Genomic DNA, 11467 nt, shown 5'->3' with positions numbered 1-11467 from the left:
TTTTATATTCTATAGACAGATTATATCTTTGGGTAGTATTACTGATGATTATTTTTGCCACTTTAAGATGAGAAAGTTATATGTGGCTGTATGGTTTATGTTACGTGTGTTTAGGACTTTGAGTTTGCTAAATGCTTAGGCATGCCAGACAGTTGTCAACTGTTCAGCCCACTCTCCACTTTTCTCTGTGAAACAGAAGTTAATTAATTTGGATATGGTGAATTAATATGAGTAGTTGCATTTATACTAAGAGCAATAGTGACAGAGGAATACAACCATGCACGTGCTTTTTTTGTTTTTTCATGGAATTAGAACACTTCGTTCTATAGCATTGAATCTCAGATTGACGTCTAGCCATTGTTATACTTTAGGACTTAATAAACTCCTACAGTGCTGTTGTCTATGTGGATTACAGCCATCAATGTTTATCTTGGTAAAAAGTAAGCCATAAATTTTTTAAATATATATTTTGTCCATTCATCTGAAGATAGCAGTGATGAACATGGTATATCTTAACAAAATAACATCATGAGATTATTGTGGTAATGGTTTTGACTTCATGAATTCCCTGAGGGAGAACTGCTGATCTAAAAATAAAGTATTTGCTTGTTTCCGAATAATAAGGGATAAAACTTAGTAAGGGACTTTTATTTATTTTGTTTATAATTACTGAGTTTGTAAACAATAAAATGTATTCAAATCAAACAACTTTTTTCTGAAACTTGATGGGCTTGCCTCCTTGGTTTAGTGATGAGTAATATTGACTATAATACATGAGAAATTTCTTTACCTTATATGTAATCTGTCTTGCCAGAAACAATTCTATGCCTTAGAATAAACTTTGGTAGAATGAAATCTTGCCATTTGCAAGATTACAGGGATGGAACTATGCTTAGTAAAATAAGTCAGAGAAAGACAAACACTACATGATTTTACTCATGTGGAATTTAAGAAACAAAACAGATGAATGTGGGGGAAGGGAAATAAAAATAGAATAAAATAAAAGCAGAAAGGAGGGCACACCATAAGAGACTCTTAACTGTAGAGAAAAGCTGAGGGTTACTTCAGGGGTTTTGGGTGGGGGGATGGGCTAAATGGGTGACAGGCATCAAGGAGGGCACTTTTGATGAGCACTGAGTGTTATATGAAAATGTTGAATAACTAAATTCTACTTCTGAAAACAATACCTACACCATATGTTAACTAAATCTTTATTTAAATAAAATCTTTTTTGTTTATTTATTTATTTTGAGAGAGGGTGAGCGAAGACAGGTGGGTCAGAGAGGAGAGTCAGAGGGTCAGAGAGAGAGGGAGGGAGAGAATCCCAAGCAGGCTCAGTACTGTCAGAGCACAGCCTGATGCAGGGTTTGATCCTATGAACCATGAGACCATGACCTGAGCCAAAATTGAGTGGACCACTGAACCAACGGAGCCACCCAGGTGCCCCTAGATAAAATATTGGAAGAAAGAAAGTATAAACTTTGTGCTTTATGTTGACTTTCTTCTAGTCTTATTTATTAAAAAAAAAAGAATACTAATGATATCTCATGTACGGATGAGTTAAGGTATTTTCAATCATCTATGCTTATTTTTTAATGTTTTACTACCACTTTCTTTCAAGAATTAACAAAGTGTTCATTATCCTATATTAAATTTAAAATTCTCCATTGATAAAAAAAATTTTAAACTGCTCTTCAATATAAATATATAATATCCTTTATAAAACTCTATTTTTGAAGTGTTCTAGAAGGCCCTTAGAAAACCACATTTTTTTTTTTTACTTTCTGAGAAAGATTCTGGAAATATGATAGTTTGATTTTGTTCCTATTGTAAGCATTGCACGGGAAGAGCAGTCATAATTGGAAGAGGTCCTTGGCCTCCCCTAGGTCAAAACTGTTGGTAGAATATTGCTACTATAAGTGTTTCAGAGAGTCTATGTTTCTTTGGAAGTCCTTAAAGATTTCAATGTTCTGGGGTGCCTGGGTGGCTGAGTTGGTTAAGCATCTGACCAGCTCAGGTCATGATCTTACACTCTGTGGGTTCAAGCCCCGTGCCAGGCTCTGCACTAACAGCTCAGAGCCTGGAGCCTGCTTCAGATTCTGTGTCTCCCTCTCTTTCTGCCCCTTCCCTGCTCATGCTCTCTCTCTTAAAAATAAATAAATGTTAAAAAAATTAATAAAAAACAAAGATTTCAATGTCCTCACTACCCATAATATGTTTTTAATCTCACAGTAAATGACTAAAGGTATCTATATAATAGGTACACACCTTGACAGAGAGTTTTACTCTCTTCCATTCTGCTAATATTGGTTACCTTGATATATTGATTTTAGCCATTAAGTGTCTGTCACCTACAGCTAGTTTTAAATTTACTCTGATTCTGGCCTGACATCTCTAAGTTATAGGCCAGAGTTTTGTGTTCTTAGCAAAGAGCAAAAATCGCAGACCCTCATGGAAAACCATTGTATTGGGTATTTAAAATTATTGCAGCTTCAAAGAATAGATTATTGGGTACAAGCTTCTGAAATCACATAACTTAGAAACTTTCAGATTGTCCCTGTGGACTGAGTCAGGATTTCCAGAAGTCTTCTTAGTCTAGAGAGTTCCTGAAAGCAGACTATTGATCCAAGATTAATGGAACAAGAATTAATTATATAAAATTATATAAACTGTGAAGAAAACTTTATTATGGTATTTGTTTGGAATATTGAAATTATTTTAATGTTCTTTTTTAATGTATATATGAGAAATCCATTTCTTTGCCATGTTAAATTCTAGGGAAGCCACAGAAGCTTAGTAAACTCTGGTTGTGTAAACTAAAACATTTTTTTTTTTAATGTTATCTAATTCTCAGTGACACTTGAGTATTCAGAAGCTAATGGGCCTTCTCAATTTACATGGAAATACACTTATTTGCAAATGTTCAATAACCATTTACCCACATATTTGCTAAGACAAACCAATTGCGTAACTGAGATCTTAGCTTAGAAGGTTGTTCATTTAATCAGGTGGAACAGACCACTTTTAAGGAATAAAGGATAGCTGTACTTAGGGAGCCAGTACCTACTGAAGAAAACTGGCTGGTACATGGGTTACAGGGTTCCACCTTGATTAGTAAGGAAGGTCAGGTATTGGTAGTTCAAGAACTTTGGAGGGCACCTGGGTGGCTCAGTAGGTTAAGAGTACAACTTCAGCTCTGGTCATGATCTCATGGTTTGTGAGTTTGAGTCCTATGTTGGCTTCTGCTCTGTGTGGAGCTTGCTTGGGATTCTCTCCCTCTCCCTTTTTCTCTGTCCCTCACCCTACTCTCTTTCTGCTCCTCCTCCACTCTCTCTCTCTCTCTCAAAATAAACAAACTTTAAAAAAAAAGAACTTTAAAGATACTGAAAGAGGAATTCACCCAAATTTATAAATATTGAAGGTGAAACCTGGTAGAGTCTCTTAAGTTTGGCTTCCAGCAAATATTAAAGGCTTTTATGAATCCAATTCAACTTTCTTTATGAAATATTTTAGATAGTTTATTAGTCAAATCTGTATCTTGAAGGGTAACTGTTCAATATTATGGGGCTCTAGATTTGCAAAGCAAACTCAAGAAAGAATGTACAAATTGGCACCAATTGCCAATTGGTGATTTAGCATTCCTGTCGCACTTATATATAACTAATCAGAACATAACAGTGGCAGAATTTTGTGTTTTGTTTACTGCATTAAGAGTAATCTTTGTGATCATTATGATCACAGGTAAGACTATTAGGAAAAATAGTAAAACTTTGAAACAGACAAAAATTATTAATATATCCAGGGTTTTCTCCTGAGCTATATATAACTCTGTATGCTCTAGAATAATGCGATGATAATGTACATGATTCTTGCCTATTGTAATGAAAATAGATTTTATACCATGAATTGCAACTGATATTTGCACTGTAAATATTGATAAATTTTACATCTATTTGTAAATTAATTTCAGCATTCGTTTTGCCTAATTGCCTGAAATATCTTAACAGTTCCTTTATTGACTAATTATATCAAGTTTGACATGTGTTTCTTATTAATAAAAAAGGTGTAATTTATTGCTTTTGATGCAATAAATATCAAATATATTAATCGTGTCATCATTGTTTTAAGAAAAAAAGGAGTGTAACCTATCAAATATACTTATGCATCAGTAGAGAAAGCAAAATAACATGCTCAGATTATACAAAATTAAAAAATAGGTTTCTAGTGAGTACTTAAAAAATTAAGTATTGTTTGGTACAATATTACTCTCAGGAAACACAGAAATTACTTAAAATACTGGAAACTCTAAATTATTCTTTACATAATTGTGCATCTAAATCTAAAGGTGATAATTATTTTTTAAATTAAAAATAATTATGCATATTAAGACTTTAATAACAATAATCTACTATAAGATTATAGCTATAATTAACAAATACTAGAAGAGGGATAATAAAAATATATTGTGATCTATAGAGACTCAAGTGACACTATGGATTTTGACAACAAAAGTGAAGTAATATGTTCATAGTCTTAAAGAGAATATTAGGTTGATCAGAAATTTGTATGTATACATCCCTATAATACTGCATAATACCAGATAAATAAAACATCATCTATATAATTAAATACAGAAAATTTGGGATAAGTAAAACAAAAAGTAAAAACAAAAAGCATTGAATAAAAACGTGGCATATGGTCAAGTTGGAATTCATAATTAATGAGTAAAGGCTTTATATTTCAATAATGTCTGAGTTGCCATTTATTTTTTATTTGTAGACAAAGTATACCAAATTATCTTATTATGATCAATTGTGTTTTATCATTCTGAAAAATAAGGATACAACTTACTTATATCACTGTGGGCCTTTCTACTAAGACACATAGATGCTGATAAAATAAAAAAAGAAATGTAGACCAGCCATGAAAATTACCTGAGCAGACAAAATCAATTAAGTCACACAAACAAAGCTTAATTAAGTTTATTTTGCCAGACTAACTTCACCTGTGTTATTTCTTGCCTTTGCAAGAATCACAAGCAAATTAAACCTTTTCCCAAGATTGGTATGAGATAACCACTAAGTCCCTGTCATTTAAGCAAATTCTAATATTATAACCAATCACTGTCAAGATTAAACACACAACTTTCTCACTAGATAAGCTGCTTTATAACAATATGCCCCTGAGCCTCATTCTGATTTGGTTTGAGTGCCCCCAGCTAGGAAACTGTCATTTTGGTGTGTGCATAATAAAGTTTTAATAATTGCTTCTTTGGTGATTCATTGATTTTACTTCTGTTATTTCTGAAATTTTAACATGCTAAAAGTTTTATGTATACTAACGCAAATTAGCTAAAACAAACAGTATACTGTGGAAAAAGTTAAAACTTGTTACAGATGAAGGATGGGAAATAAGAGGGTATTTTTTAAGATAAAACCTTGTGTGTTTCACTCATTTTTTGATATTCAAGCCTTTTTTTTTTTTCATAAAAGTGCCAGACACTGTTTTTTGCTTTTAATGGATTTAATTTATATACACTATCTTGGTTATTTTTGTTCTGAGTGGAATATCCATTAAAGTAAATGGTATTTATATTAACACTTTAATTTCCACTAGTTTTGCTTCTAGGCAAAAGGCACAATAAATTCATCATCTTAAAAGAAAAGTAATATTTACAGCACTAACTAAAGATTTTGGAAAAAGAGTAAATGTGGTCTCCACTTTGCACTACTTTGGAGAGCAATTTATTGTTGTTTTTTGTCACCCCCTTGGAAGCTGAGCTTTGTGCTGTCACTCTAGAAGGCAAATCTGGATAGCTACCATAACCTGATTCCAAAATGATTTGTTAAACATTTAAGCTTAAAGCACCAAACCACACACAAATTGAAAAATGTGAAAGAATATACACTTTCATAAATTTGAAGGCAAATAAATGGATGGAAAAACGTTGGAATACATGATGAAAAGTTGCAATTGTCAGTCAAGATACAATTAAAAAGAAAGAGAAATTAAGAAATAATTCCATTTAAAATTGCACCGAAAATAATAAAATACATAGGGATTAACTTAACCAAAGGGGTGAAAGTTCTGTACTCTAAAAACTCTGACATATTGATAAAAGAAATTAAAGATGACACAAATAGAAAGACATTCCTTGCTTATGGAATGGAAGAACAAATATATATATATTTAATTTCTATACTGCCCAAAGCAGTCTACAGATTTACGGCAATCCCTATCAAAACATCAACAGTGTTTTTCATAGAACTAGAATAAATGTATATGGAACCACAAAAGACCCCAAACAGCCAAAGCAATCTTGAAAAAAAAACAAAACTGGAGGTATCACAATCCCAGACTTCAAGATATACAATGCTATAATAATCAACACTGTCTACTATTGGCACAGAAATAAATACACAAATCAATGGAACAGGACAGAAAACCCAGGGGAAAAAAACCCCACAATTATATGGTTAATTAATATTCAACAAAAAAGGCAAAAATATGCAATGGGAAAAAGTCTCTTCAACAAAAAGTGTTGGGAAAGTTGGAAAGCTACATGCAAACGAATAAAACTAGACCACGTTCTTGTACTATGTACAAAAGTAAACTAAATGTGGATTAAAGACCTAAATGTTAGATCTGAAACCATGAAAATCCTAGAGGAGAATACAGGCAGTAACAACTTCTACTTTAACATTAGCCACAGCAACCTCTTTCTAGATATGTCTCCTGAGGCAAGGGAACCAAAAGCAAAAATAAACTATTGGGACTACACCAAAATAAAAAGCTTTTGCACAGCAAAGGAAACAACCAACAAAATACAGACTATGTGCTGAATGTTTGCAAAGGACATATCTGATAAAAGGCTAGTATCCAAAATATATAAAGAACTGATACAACTCAACACCAAAAAAGCCAAATAACCCAATGAAAATGAGCAGAATACATGAAAAGACATTTCTCCAAAGAAGACAGCTGACAGACATATGAACAGGTACTCAACCACTCGTTATCATGGAAATCCAAATTAAAATCACAATGAGATGTTACCTCACATCCCTCAGAATGATTAAAATAAAAAAAAAAAAAAGAAAATCACACACACACAAGAAAAGACAAATGTTGGCAAAGATGTGGTGGGGGAAAAAAAAAACACCTCATTTTACACTCTTGATGGAAATGTGAATTGGTGCAGCCACTGTGGAAAACAGTATGTAGGTTCCTCAAAAATATTAAAAACAGAACTACCACATGGTCCAGTAATTCCACTGCTGAGTATTTATCCAAAGAATACAAAAGCACTCATTCAAAAGATATATGCACTGCTGGTTATTGCAGCATTATTTACAACAGCCAAATTACAGAAGCACTCCAAGGATCCATTGATAGATGAATGATAAATATGTACACACATACATACACACACCATGGAATGTTACTCAGCCACAAAAAATACTGAGATCTTGTCAGTTTCAACAACATGGATAGACCTAGAGAGTATAATGGTAAGGAAATAAGTCATATAGAGAAAGACAAATACAATATGATCTCACTCATATATTGAATTTAACAAGCAAAACAAACAAACAACGAAAAGAAAATGGAACCCCAAAAAACAGACTCTTAACTATAGTGAACAAACTGATGGCTACCAGAGAGGAGGCAGATGGGGGCATGGATGAAATAGGTGATGGGGACTAAAGAGTACGCTTATCATGATAACCACCGAGTAATGTATAGAATTGTTAAATCAGTATATGTACACCTGAAGCTAATATAACATTCTATTTTAATTATACTGGAATTAAGTAAAAAGATTAAATAAATAGACAAACAAAACTGACAACAGACAAACCCAGAAGTGCCTATACATAAAGGAATATTTAAATCATTATGACATGTCCACATGATGGAACTGTATTTAGTTCAAAAACAATAATGCAAATATGTATATGTAACAATGGAAATATTTAAATAATGTAATAAAAATATTAGGTTACTAAAACAGTGTGTAATAGTTATAGAAAATATTTTGCTAAGATTTTTCTGAGCACACCCATAGGATTTTAAAAATTAAACAATATTTTCAGCAAGAATGTGAAGAAAGGAAAATAAACTTATTTATTGGATTTCGGTTTTAGAAAGGTATAGGATACCCATCTTTCCAATGATCTCCTCCACTGTCCCATGACAAGATACTCCCAGGGACTAGGCATTTGTCTTCTCAGAAGAAATGTAGGTAATGACAACTAAATGGTCATTAGGCTGTCTCAGTCCTTTCTGTTCTCTTACCCCTCCCTCAAGTCCTGTTTAGTGTGAGGGAAAATTCGATTATTATAGCACTCTTAAAACCTATCAGCTGTGTAGCATAAATTAAGTAACTAACAGTATTATTATTGTCTATCCCTTTCTGTTTTCAAGCAGGTGTGGCCTTTATTTCTTAAAGCAGGACCAAATCTTTAAATCAAGTGTATTGCATTTTATTAAGTGCTTTTATCTGAATACACTCTGGTTATCCTAGTTTTCCTTCTGTCATCCTTTAGAATGATGAATTATATAAACTGATATTTCTAATATTAAACTATCTGCAAATGCCAAAGTAAATCTTTCTTGGTCAATTTCCATTTTTATTTTTTATACTCTAATTGATTCAATTTGTTAATTTGTTAATATTACATTTAATATTTATGATACATAAAAGTGAAAACGACCTCAGTTTTTCTTATACTGATTTTATATAGGTTGGGCATTAAGTTGAAACATCCTTCATCAACTGATTGAATGAGATTTCTTCATTTTCTTCTTAGATTTTTATACTATGAAAATAGAGAGGAGAGAGGTACTAATTACTTTCTTACTAAGGATGGCAATTTGGCAAATCAAGTGTTTTTCTGAAGTGATCGCAAAGAGTAATACAAAGTTACTTGAATTTCAGCCTGCATGTTAAACCAAAATACAACCAGTTTTTCAAGTAAAGATAATCCTTGTAGTTTCTTAAACCCCTCTTTCTCAAGAACAGATGACATATTACCAAACACACTTTTCCCCTATATTCTAATTCTCTTATAATTTTTGAAAATGTTTACTTTCAATAATACATATTGATATTTACACTAATATTTTTCAAAATGTTTCAACAACAAAACTTGAAAGGTATTTAATTCTCCTATCTACTAATACCCTATGTATTTTGAAAGATATGTACTATACACTTAACAAGAGGAGTAAATGGACATTGTCACAGCTTCACATTATGTATTTTTTGATATCACAAAATGTAATCTATTTAAATGTGTAACATGCTAGTAATCCAAATGATATAAAAATTATCTACATAGTGATTTTAACACAAAAATACAACATACTGGTGCATACATCATGTGTTCTAATTATACATTACTCTCTTGCCTAAAGAGATTGGTGAAACACTGCATTTTCAGAAAAAGAAAGGGTATTTAAAATTTACAATGCCTATGTGATTTTTATATTTTTGTACCAACATGTATACTTGGAAAGGCAACTTAAATTTTTATAGAATCAAATTAAAAATATTATAGCATATGAACATTTTTGATTTACATATAATTTAACTGAAATTTATGCGCAAATGAAGCTGATATGTACTTACTAAAAAAGAAAATCATTGAGGCATTGTAGTAGCAAGAATACCTTGCTATTTATTTGCCCCATAGGTGAAAAATCATTGAAAAAATTACCTAGCAAAAAGCATATACTTTAAATCTCAAACTGTGAGAATTCATTACATTGTATCCTTCACATAAAAAGTATGTGAGGTATTTGACAAAAGCTTTTGAATATATATTGTTAGCTTTTTGTATAAGTTTTGAAAGTAGCTAATTTTTAGTTATTATTTTCTATTTTATGTTGCTTTTTGTCACATACATGTTAAGTATTTAGATTTTAAAGTCAGTTTTATTACAATCAATGTAGACATCATGAATAGGATCACTACTTAATTTATTCAATTATTCTTAGTCTGATATTCTAAGTTTATGTTGACTAGTTTTGAATTTCTCTAAATTATAATAATCTCTGGTTTTTTTAAAGCATTATTCATTTTACAGTTCTCTAATGACTAATGAATTGACTGGCTAATTAAGAAGAAAAAATTTTTGAAGTGAATCATACTGCTTTGGGGCAGAGTGGGAAATTTCTAGGTGTGTTTTTTCTTTTTTATATAAAGTTTATTATAAATCTTGATTATATTAGCCCTATTATCAATAAAAGGAATTTGGTGATTATTATTTTTCTTTTCTTTAGTATTTGCTTAGGGTAAATATAGAAATATTATAAGTATTCAGGGATTCATTCTCTTTCTCAAATTTATTTACTGATGGCCTATATTTTACCAGAAACTTAATAAGTTTTTTTAATGTTTATTTATTCTTGAGAAAGAGAGACAGAGACAGAGAGTGAGTGGGGGAGGGGCAGAGAGAGAGGGAGACAGAATCCAAAGTAGGCTGCAGGCTCTGAGCTGTCAGCACAGGATCCGAAGGCAGGGCTCAAACTCACAAGCCATCACATCATGACTTGAGTCAAACGAAGTTGGATGCTTAATGGACTGAGCCACTCAGGCGCCCCCCCTCCCAATAAATATTTTTTAATGTATGCAAAATGGCAAGACACAGGGGTGATAAAACAGGCAAAGGCCCTGTCAAATAAGGGCCCATTAGGGAAAGAAAGATGATAAGAAAAAAACAAATACATAGTAAAATTAGTGGCTGAGTTTTATTGTGTGAATAAAATAAAACAAACTAAAATAGAGCTTGTCTGAGTATTAGTAGGAGGATAGCATTTTATACAGTGCAATATAGTAAGGTCTTTGAGGAAGTGACACATGACCAGCAGTCCTAATCATAAGGAAAAAACAGCTGTGTAACAATCTGAAGGAAGAGTTTTACTGGCAGTCAAAAAAAGAAGTATAACTGTCCTGAGTTTGAATGATGCTGTTGTGTTTCCGACATAGTCAGATTCTTTCAATAAAGTGAAGAAAGATTTGCAGAAAAAATTCACAAAGCAGTTAGGAACTGGATGATGTATGGCTGGGCAAGCGATAGAAAGGATTTGAATATTGTTATAAATCCAGTGGAAAACCATTGAAATGATTCGAGAAGTAAAATAATATAACCAGAATTTTTTTTTAACACAAAGAACAACCTGATTACTAAAGGAGGTACAATCCTCTTTGTCAGATAGAACAATCAAAACAGTAAGGTTATTAAGTAGACCCTAAGAGAAATGAAACTGGTTGGTTAGTCAATAGTGTTAAGAAGAGTGAGAGGTGAACTGATTTGGGATATACTCTCCAGTCAGTATTTGCTAAGGGATTGGCTGATACGGTAAGCAAAATATTTTAAAAAATGAGATCAGAAAAAAGTAATTAGATTTGAGCTATTATAAAGACTGACCAGTAATCAATCTGATCAATCAGAGTGTCATT

At 32.0% G+C, this 11467-nt stretch overlaps 1 long non-coding RNA gene across 1 annotated transcript in view; it reads right to left on the bottom strand.

Moving 5' to 3' along the window:
- Positions 1 to 8749: 8749 nt before the first annotated feature.
- Positions 8750 to 11467, bottom strand: part of LOC122239262 — a 78104-nt gene continuing 75386 nt past the window's right edge. The window contains exon 3 of the long non-coding RNA XR_006218210.1: positions 8750 to 8822. This is a non-coding gene — a long non-coding RNA (uncharacterized LOC122239262). The remainder of the gene's footprint in view (positions 8823 to 11467) is intronic.

This window comes from Panthera tigris, chromosome B3, assembly GCF_018350195.1.
Source record: "Panthera tigris isolate Pti1 chromosome B3, P.tigris_Pti1_mat1.1, whole genome shotgun sequence".
In the NCBI taxonomy this organism is placed as follows: Eukaryota; Metazoa; Chordata; class Mammalia; order Carnivora; family Felidae; genus Panthera; species Panthera tigris.
This window is presented reverse-complemented; position numbering and strand designations above follow the sequence as displayed.